Source organism: Saccopteryx bilineata, chromosome X (assembly GCF_036850765.1).
Source record: "Saccopteryx bilineata isolate mSacBil1 chromosome X, mSacBil1_pri_phased_curated, whole genome shotgun sequence".
Lineage (NCBI taxonomy): Eukaryota > Metazoa > Chordata > Mammalia > Chiroptera > Emballonuridae > Saccopteryx > Saccopteryx bilineata.
In genome coordinates, this window is record NC_089502.1 from 125397981 (window position 1) to 125409027 (window position 11047).

At 37.0% G+C, this 11047-nt stretch overlaps 1 pseudogene; it reads left to right on the forward strand.

The window, feature by feature from the left end:
• Positions 1-6984: 6984 nt before the first annotated feature.
• LOC136317900 (U1 spliceosomal RNA) lies at positions 6985-7135 on the forward strand (annotated as a pseudogene).
• The last annotated feature ends 3912 nt before the right edge of the window (positions 7136-11047 follow it).

Sequence of the window (11047 nt, forward strand, 5' to 3'; positions counted from 1 at the left end):
GAGTGCGAACCACCAGCTCGTTCTAAGGCATCTAAGACTATAATTTTCATTGATGGATTTTGAGTGCATGCACTCCCTCCCTTCTCTCTCTCTCTCTCCCTCTCCCTACCTCACTCATTCACTGACACACATGTGTGCGCGCACACACACGTACACAATTGAGTGTATGCAAATACATTGAATTCTGTATAATATTAAATCATTATATACAGTCATCTCTATTACTAGTGCCTAAGATTTCATGGCAGAAAAAAAGATGTCTCACAATATATATCTAATGCCTAGCAGAGTGAATTGCAAATTTAATGGCTCATTGTTGTAGAGGAAAGTTGCACACAATCTTCAATGTATTTACTCAGAATTGAGGTATCTGAAGAGAAATTTAGAGCTATCCCTAGACATCTATCTCTGAGTCCCACCTCTACCATGCAGAACTTTTAAATTGCCTATTCAATATTCGGTTCTCCTTTTTTGCTCACTATAATTCTCCTTGGGGTAGAAATGTGTATGGTATTAAGGCATCCAGCTAAAAATCCTCCCCTCCTCTTACATTCTTTGCAGCTAAAGTGGCCATGTGATCCAAGTTCTGCTCAGTGAGATATAAAGAGACATCAAGTGTGTTGGGCTTTCAAGAAATCTCTAAATTTTTTAATGAAAGGAGGCAGATTTTTCCTGTGCCTCTTGTCATCTTCCTGCCTTGAGAAAAGGCTTGATGCTTGACAGTGGAGCAGCCTTTTCACAACTATGACTTAAAAAGGTCATATTATAAGCATAATGAGAAAGAAAGCTAGAGAAAGTTTGTAGACTTGATATCTTTCTTAAACAACTACATCATCCCTGAATTTCATTTCTCCAGGCTTCTTGTCTTAGAAAATAAGACTCCTCCCTGTTTATTTGAGAACAGCTAATTCCCTTGAAAGGTGATCTCATTAACTAGAGTTATATCTGTCTAGAGAAGACAGAAAGAGAGAGAGAGAGAGAGAGAGAGAAACCAATTTGTTGTTCCACTTATTTATGCATTCATTGGTTGATTCTTGTGTGTGCCCTGACTGCAGATCAAACCTGCAACCTTGGTGTATCAGCATGGTACTCCAACAAACTGAGCTCCCTGGCCAGAGTGGGATTGAGTACTTTCTTTTGCAAGAACTCAGGCAAATAAAACAATCAGACTTATAGAGCAAATACTACATTTACCTAGTTTATTTTGGATACATTTTCTTATTTATAAATAGTAAGAAACTAATAAGACCTTCCAGTTATGAATGGGAGATCACTGTCAACCTCTTTTTATGCATCATCCTGTAAGAGTTAGTGGATGGATAGAGTGTTGTGAATTATAGTTTATTTTGTATGTGAATTTCCAAATAAATTACACTAAAGTCCTCTCTAGGATTATGATATGTTGTTTTTTCTACTCTGGTACAATATGCACAAAAATAATAATCAATCTGTGGAATGACTATAACATCAAAGAATAAAAAATAAAAATAAATCCTCAAAATGTTAAACCTAGGCATAATACTTTTTAAAATTTATTGTAGAGAGAAAGGGAGGGGGTGGAAGAGAGTGATCATTTGTTTTCCTACTTATTTATTCATTCATTGGTTGATTTCTATATATGTGCCCAAACCAGGGATCAAACCTGCAACCTTTATTGGAATGATGCTCTATCCAACTAAGCTACATGGCTAGGGTAATACATAATACTTTTGAAGACAAGTCCATGGCCTACTTTTACATCACACAGCCATGAGGGGAAAACTTAAGATACCCTTTAATGAATTCACCTTATTTCTGATTATGTATTTTTTTTACCTTCTCTGATAACTCCCCTTAAAAAAGCCATTTACTGAGAAAGTTGTGGCAGAGCAACCTCTGTAGGCTGCGAGGACTCATATTAATTTGATGTTTATGAGCAGAGACAAATGCTCAGGATTTCTGCAGTAATTTTTTCCCCTTCAGTAAGTAAAGGAAGCCAGACAGTCTTTACATTCCATTGAAAGTGATGAATGGCTAAGATTAAAACTCCACCTGGGGTTAAATGATCTTAGGCTTTAGTGAATTCCTGATCCCACTCTGGAAAGCCTTCTATGCGTACCAGTGCGTTCATTCATCCTGAAGGTACCCCCATGCAAGGCTTTCTTGCAATTAGAAGAGTTAATGAGACATCAGAGTGACTATGGACCCGTTGTCAGATGTTATTCTGTTTTTATCTATCAGTTTGAGTTCCTACTTCTAAGTCTTTGTATTAGGAATGTGGAGGAAACAAACTCTGTAAAGTGTAGTCCAAACCAAATTGAAATGATGTGAGGAGCCCAAGAGGCAGGCGGAAGATACTCTAAGGATGGTATCCAGTTGTAAATTTCAGAAAGAGTAAAATAGATTACACCTGACATGTATTTAACTCCCTTATATTTATTAATGATTCTGTGAGTAGGTGGCAACTTTTTCCCAGTTTCCAGATGACCAAAATAAAATATAAAGTAGCAACTTGACCAGCTACTTCAACATATAAAAATGGTGGTGGTGACAGCATCCTGGCTTATGGAGCAATAAACTAACCATTTGTTTCCTAAGTAATGAGTAACTTTTTAAATTATATGTCATTTCTCCCCTTTTCAGAAAAGTTTTGGTCACAAACTAATGTTTTCCCCCATGTTATAATTAGTAATACATTAGCAAAATATATATATTATAGGGCGAACTTTTATCAACTCTGTCCACCTTAATTTTTCTGGGTTCTCCCCACCCACTGCTACCCCCTTTTGGGATATTAGTGTGAATGTTCTAAGTGTTTTCAGTGAACTTTCTCCTTTTCATTCTCTAGAATAGAAATGTATGCAGGAGCCGATCGTTAATCAATTGGTGGTTTATGGAGAAGAGGATATTTTCTTTATAACAGTTTACAGTACCTTCTTTTGTTAATTTATCTCCTGAGAGAACTATGCAACAAAAAGGGTTTAGGATACAGTTACAAAATTGAACCTCCAAGTGCCTACATTGTAGGAGAAGGTGTTTGAAAATATGACACTAAAATAAACATTGAGATTATAATCTTGCACTATGTCCCTGACATTTTAGTGGGCTGCTAATCTGAAAGCAGTATTCTTTCTGGGAAGAATCAGGGAAACATAAATATCACATTTCATTCCCTTGGATTGTTGCTCTGAATACTTTAGTTGTTTATAATCATACTGAGGTTTGTTGCCCTGAATATATTTTAGTTGTTTATGATGATATTGATGTTCTCTCTCTTTCCCTCTCTCTCTCTCTTCTCCTCCTCTCCCCTTCCCCCCTCCAGCCATCTTTCAAGTTTAATCATTTTGAGAAAGAGAGATTTTTAGGAGCATGTCTACTTACATTTGATTTAAATAGTCAAATGAAAATAGGAGTTTCTCTGGTCAGAAACTCGTAATTTGAATTGAAAAACAGCCCTTGCAGAGGAGTTAGGACACTACAAATTTGAATCGCAACTCTCCAGCAATCGGCATGTGATCTCAGTTTACTTACTTGAGAATGGAATCATGCTGCCAACATTTTTGATCATCAAAAAGAGTGTATAAAATAATTTAGTATAATACTTGATAAATGAAAATGACCTGAAAGTACAGCTATATAAATATTTTATGCAAATCATTTCTACTTCTTCAAAGAAGAAAAAGTGTAAAGCCCCTATATACGGATTGTGATGTTGGTTTAGAGAATAAAAATATTAAGTAGACAATGAAATTATATGGTTTGGTGAAAATTTGTGGTGTTTTCACTTGAAAATTTTATCAGATCTGACATAACTTTATTAAATAAAATTTCCAGAAACAGAGAAAAGAGAGAGTTTAAAACAAATTATACACACATATAGAGAATAAACCATAGCACATTTATTGTGAATTACAAGAGACTAATATAAAAATGCTCCCTTTAACAAACTAAAATTTTTTAATGATCTGAACATAAACTGCAAAAACTACGAATTGCTACTTGTGCCTTAACTGGAATTAATTTACCAAAAAGAGACTGAACTGTTTTTATTGTATTGCAATTTGGCAACATCTTTAAAGCAAAGTATTGAAATTCTACTGCCGTCCAATAAAAATGTGTTACCAAAAAAAACATTGTGTTACATTGTGTTGATTTCTCAATGCATAATATATGCTGCTATAGTTTAAAAAGTCATTGTTATGTCTATGTATACATGTGACATTCCTATCCATATTAATGTTTGTGATACATTTGAGATTACACTATGATTTTGAGGATTTATTTTTATATTCTCTATTCTCTTTAATGTGATAGTTATCCCATATACAGCTGACTATTTTTGTGCATTTTGCCTATGAGCTCATAATCCTTTTCATCTATTTATTTAATATAGTGCTGTTTATCTTTGGCATATAAATTATTTTAAACTCCATTTCCTGGAGTGATGGCAAGTTAGGTTAAAACCTTCAACGTGAAAGATATGAAACATATCTATCATGTTGCTTCATATTTGCTTTCAAAATGAAATATGCCATGTTGAGTTTCTGGGCTGAGTGAAAAATAGTTTTCATAAAGCTAACAGGAAGCAGGAAAACTTTTAACTATCTTAATTGCCTTGATGATGTAGAATCACAAATTTTTTATAAAATCAGGAAATGTTAGAAAGCAAACTACCTATCTGTGTTAGTTTAGGTAAGAAGAACATATTTTTTCGGAAAGTAGAATATATTAAACATGGTTAGATTGCTTTTAACCAAACAAACCGTATTTATAGATCATCTCTTATGGACTAGGGAAAGGAACAGAAAAAAATGAGGCAGAGAATTCAGTCTGAAGAATATGTTCATAGCCTAACAACTCTCAGCCAGAGATATGGTATGTTTATTGACTTCTCAACAAGCATTTTTTTAATGTATACTAATGTGTTTAGCACTATGAAAAATCCCTTGAAGAAAACACACAAGTCAAATTAATCTAAGGGTAATTAAATACACAGATCTAAGACAGACATTTTGCTGGTCACTACGTACAATTCAGAAGTGAAGAGAGGTGTATACTACTGGAGTCTAACAGATCAGATTGAGGCAGCAGTCAAGTACTGAATTACGGGTAAATAAACACTGAGATTTATTTATGCACCCATTTCTTTCTTTCTTTCTTTCTTTTTTTTGTATTTTTCTGAAGCTGGAAACGGGGAGAGACAGTCAGACAGACTCCCGCATGCGTCCGACTGGGATCCACCCGGCACGCCCACCAGGGGCAACGCTCTGCCCACCAGGGGGGCGATGCTCTGCCCCTCCAGGGCGTCGCTGTGTTGCGACCAGAGCCACTCTAGCACCTGGGGCAGAGGCCGAGGAGCCATCCTCAGCGCCCGGGCCATCCTTGCTCCAATGGAGCCTTGGCTGCGGGAGGGGAAGAGAGAGACAGAGAGGAAGGAGAGGGGGAGGGGTGGAGAAGCAGATAGGCGCTTCTCCTGTGTGCCCTGGCCAGGAATTGAACCCGGGACTTCTGCATGCCAGGCCGACGCTCTACCACCAGGGGTCCCCAAACTTTTTACACAGGGGGCCAGTTCACTGACTCTCAGACTGTTGGAGCGCCGGACTATAAAAAAAAACTATGAACAAATCCCTATGCACACTGCACATATCTTATTTTAAAGTAAAAAAACAAAACGGGAACAAATACAATATTTAAAATAAAGAACAAGTAAATTTAAATCGACAAACTGACTAGTATTTCAATGGGAACCATGCTCCTCTCACTGACCACCAATGAAAGAAGTGCCCCTTCCAGAAGTGTGGCGGGGGCCGGATAAATGGCCTTAGGGGGCCGCATGCAGCCCGCGGGCTGTAGTTTGGGGACCCCTGCTCTACCACTGAGCCAACCGGCCAGGGCTGCACCCATTTCTTAAACAAATATTTCCTGGCGCCTCTGTGTCTAGGCAGTCTATATGTAGAGCTATAATCACAGTTATTAAACATACATGATCCCTACCCTCATGGAGTTAATAACTTTGCTAAATTGATCTGCCTAGATAGGATTGTTGTTTGCCAGCTAATTATGTGTGACAACATGATTTTCTTCAAAAGATTAAGACCTACAGATATTTCAAGATTTCTATATATTTGGAAAAAATTCTGAGTGCCCTCTCAGTTTTCCAATTCAGTGGAATGTGATAACCACATTTTGAAACAAGTGGAAAAAATAGAGTGAATTTGGTAAACAGAAGTGATAGTTGTCTTCAAACTTCAGGCTTTTGACTGCTCTGGGAAAGAAGATCTGCAGGTATTAGTCACTCCCTGGGGCCTGCTTGCCTTACATGGCTGAAATAAGGGCTCTCTCGAGATTGTGTCCAGTACTGCAAATCTGTAAAGTCCTTTATCGAGGTCAAAACTGGCCACAGCAATCAGCCTGACACTTCAAGTGTAATGGACCAGATTAGATTTTAACATCATGTTGAGAAGTGTTCAGACTAGAGGGTTAAAGTACAAATTGGTATTAACAGAATAGTCACAGAGATGTAGATTACTGCAAGGGGAATATAGTCCGTTGTATCATGATAACTATGTATGGAGCCAGGTGAGTGCTTGGGCAGAAGGCTGACCACTCTGTAAGGTACATGATTTTCTGGCCACTTGGTTGTACATCTGAAGCTGTTACAAAATAATACCGAATGTATACAGAAAGTATAAACACAGTCATGCTGTTTTGGCATGTCTGAATATGTTTCTTTTAAAAGGCGAGGTCACTAAAGTAAAATAAAATTAAAATAAAATAAAATAAAAAGCAAGGTCATTAAGCATGAAATCAAGTTATTAGGGATTAGTTTTTTTTCTCAAGTATTAAGAAAACTTAACTTTCTTTATAAAATTTTAATAAGCTTAAAAAATAATTTTATGGCCAGAATTCAAGAAAAGCTCTGTTTTGCAACTATGCCCAAGCTGATGCTGGTTGCTCTAACATTTGTAAATAAACTTCTTCAAAGTAATGTGTGTGTGTGTGTGTGTATTTACGTGGTAGAGGATATACCTTGATCACAAGGGTGATTTTCCCAGGGTGAGGCTTATCCATTGCACTGCAGATGTGTTGACCCCTGCCGTTTCCCCAAGTGTGGGGAACTTGACGGCATAATATAGGTAGAAAGAATGCTCTCTAGAAGGGCATAGTGGGCATAAATATAGACTTTGATTATCAAAAAGAAATGGTAAGATCTTGGTTAGTTCTCTAACTGTATTTATTGATTGAATGAATAAGTGGAAAGATGGTTCCAACACTTGTCATGATTGTTCTGGTTTATCAACAAAGCTTGTCCTGTCCCAGTGGCCTGCAACATCCCTATTTTGGACATGGATACATCTAATAAACTATATTGGTTCTGTTAGTTTCTCTTTGGTGGAGTATCATTTTATAGACTTACATTTATAAAAGAAAAACTTAAAGCCCAATAACTGCAGATATAAAAGTGAAAATAATGAGACTTTGGTGAATTTTGCATTCACAATATAAATATCAATTTCCACTAAAATATGTAACTTTTTGTTAATGATTTTCACAGTTTGCACCACCAATACAACTATTATGACTATGACTAATCCTTTATTTTGAACTATTTTAACCATCATTTTGCTTTATTTTTATGCACTATTGTAGTAATATGCTCATATCACTTTTTATTTAATATTGTCTCTATTAATTGTTTTATTTTATTTTCCTAAGGTTTAATTTGCTAAATGAGCCTTGGATCAGAATATAATGGAGTGTAATAAAGTTTCTTTAAAACCAGAGAGTGCTAAATTCTGTGCTATGTTTCTAGTTTAGAAAGCAGTACCCCTATTAAAATAGTCTTTAATAAATTTCCTAGTGGTCCTGACCAATATCTTCTTTTAATTTTCCATTTAATTTTCTGCCTGGTTTCACATGAGGCTCTTTCAATGCTTGCAGAACCCCAGTTTCTCCTGCCAATAGGCATAAAACTAGTGATTTTCTTTAAGGTATTATTTTGCATTTGTCTGAGTTACATATCCGGTTAAGTCTAAATTCTCTGTTTCGTTGGCGCCGTTGGACCACAATTTGACTGAAAACATACGAATTTTCTTCTGTAGTGCTTGTTGCTTCTTTCTAATCACTCATGATAATAAACGAAAAGTTCGTGGACAATTTCACTAGATTAGAGGCGGCTATTATTACATCTTGCTTATTTTCAGAATAAGTTTGTGTGTGTGTGTGCGTGTGTGTGTGTGTGTGTGTCAGAGACAGAGAGAGACACAGAGAGGGATAGATAGGGACAGACAGACAGGAAGGGAGTGAGATGAGAAGCATCAATTCTTTGTTGTGGCTCATTAGTTGTTCATTGATTGCTTTCTCATATATGTGCCTTGACTGGGGATAGGTAGGGGCTTCAGCAGAGTGAGTGACCCCTTGCTCAAGCCAGCGACCTTGGGCTTCAAGCCAGAGACCTTTGGCTCAAGCCAGTGACTATGGGGTCATGTCTGTGAACCCACACTCAAGCCATCAATCCTGCACTCAAGGTGGTGAGCCCATGCTCAAGCTGGCAACCTTGGGGTTTTGAAACTGGGTCTTCTCTGTCCCAGTCCCACATTCTGTCCACTGTGCTACTGCCTGATCAGGTTCAAAGTTTATTTTTTTTAATGAAGAAAATTTCTTCAAAATTCTAATCATCCCAGATTTATAAAGGTAAATAAATAGTGCCAATTTATAATGTATTTTGACACTTAATTGTTACTAATTTATAAGTTCCCTGTGGCCAACAATATGGCTTTTATTTTCTGAAGAAATTCTATATAATTGTTGTCTTATAATTATCCTTTTTCTTCCTATCTTCCCACACTCACCAAATAAGTATTCCACTTGATATACCAGTGCGCCTGTTGAAGAAATGTGACTATGCAATGGCTCAGTCACATCCTTTCTTCCATTGGGAGCACCTCTGTTTTTCTGAGTCAAAAGATAGTGTAGCTTCGGTAATACTGTTTGTTGATTAGTAATTAATTAAAATTTCTCATTTAAATTAGAACAAATTTATCATGTTGATTTTTTAAAAATTTATTGATTTGAGAGAGAAAGGAAGGAGGAGAGAGGAAGGGCAGGAGAGAGAGAGAGAGAGAGAGAGAGAGAGAGAGAGAGATTTGTTGTTCCACCTATTCATGCCTTTCTTGGTTTTGATCCCCATATGTGCCCTGACCAGAAATCAAACCTGCAACCTTGGCATATTGAATCATGCTCCACCCAACTGAGCTACCTAGACAGGGCCACATTAATTTTTAAGTACGGTACATATTTTTCCCACAAATCTAAACTCATAATTATCCCCTTGCTTGTGATCAGTGTTGAGCCAAGAGCCACAGAGAGGCTCTCACTCATATGTTTTGTAGGAACAGATGCAAGAAGAGGAATTGCCCATGTCAAGCCTCTCTTGTTATGTTCTGAGAGATTCAGTGCGCCCAGAATAAAACAGAACATTTATGCAACAAGAGGCTTAAGTTCTGAAGTACTCATACATCTACCTTATGACTAAATGTGAGTCTTAAGAAGCAAAGATCTGCCTTCACTTATGACAGCCATCGAGACAAGATATTTCATCTCCTTGCCTGTCAGTTCATATGCTTTCACCCACAAGTGGCAGAACCTCTACCTCAAATGATTCAAAAAATAAGTAAAAGCATTATCTCATAGATAACAAAGCTCAGAGATATTGGAGGGCTTCAGACTTAGGCATTTAAATAACTCAGTGATGTTATTAGGGACATAGTTTCTTTCTAACTCTTTACCTTCATTGCACAAAGTTGGCTACCTTTTGAGATTGGTAGCTATAGAAACCTAGGCAGCATACCTAAGTTACATGCCCAGAGGAAGATGGAAAGTTTTGTCTCCTTTCTGGGGAGTGAGAAAACATTTCCATGGGTCCCAAATAAGATATCCAGCTATGTCATACTGGACTTATTGAGACATCTGAATATTCTGGAGCCAGTCAGACTCAGTTTCCCATGAGTCACATGGATGTGGTAGAAGGGAATATCTGAAGAAAAAAAAAAGTGGTTCCTTTAAGAAGGAATATGATTTGAATGAACTCCAGGTAGATTGTTCATTATACTCTGCCTGCTGCCACCTATGACATACTCACTATTTGGAGATCTAAATTTGGTAATCACCCACATAAATAAAGTTGAAGTTATAATAATTCATGAGTTCAAATATTTCAGATGATAGGAATGCTGTGATATTTTCAACATGCATAGTTCACCTCTCCAGACAACATTTGTGCTTCCTATCCAAGATAGTCAAGAAGATATTCCCTTCACAAAGACTTAAAGGATTATCTGGGTGCCAGAGTCACTGTAAACTTTGAAAATGCTTTGGCAGATGTTTTATTTAGTTTTGGATGTTTTTTTTTAGATTCCAAAGTTGAAATGGCTCTTGATTTTCATAGAGGTGAGTGATTTCTTGGGTATACAGTGGAAAGAGAGCCCCAAAAGTAAGCAAAATGGCATGCTTACATAAGTAACCTGATTAGTAGTATCGTTCCAAATGATCAGGACTACAGTGATCAATGCATCATATGATCCTTAGAGCCAAAAGAGATGGATAGCTGAATGAAGTCCTGTTTTATTTGTTTAAATGTAAAACCCCAGCTCTGGTGAATGGACCAGAATCAGTTACCTCTCTCAATTCTTCACAGTTCCTCTGACCCTTTAATAGAGGGAACATGGTGTATCTCTTAACTCAAAATGCTCCTGTTTGATCCCATTGGAACTCAGTTTTTGTTTTTGTGTGCATCCCCTTCAACTTTGTGTGCCTTTACTTCTAATTCTTCTTTGGTAAACTGCCTTTGGGCTATTGAAACTGCAATGTTCACAAGAGCAGAGAGCTAAAAGGGCCTGTGTGCTTATGTCCCCTCAAACCACTCTTAGACAATGACTAATGTTTGAAGGATAATATAAAACCCCAGCTCTATTGTCTCGTCAGAACATTTTGAGATATAATTTACAATCTAAAGATTTCTTTTTGGAATAAGCTAAAGCTACCTAAAATTTGCCCATTTGTTCAATTT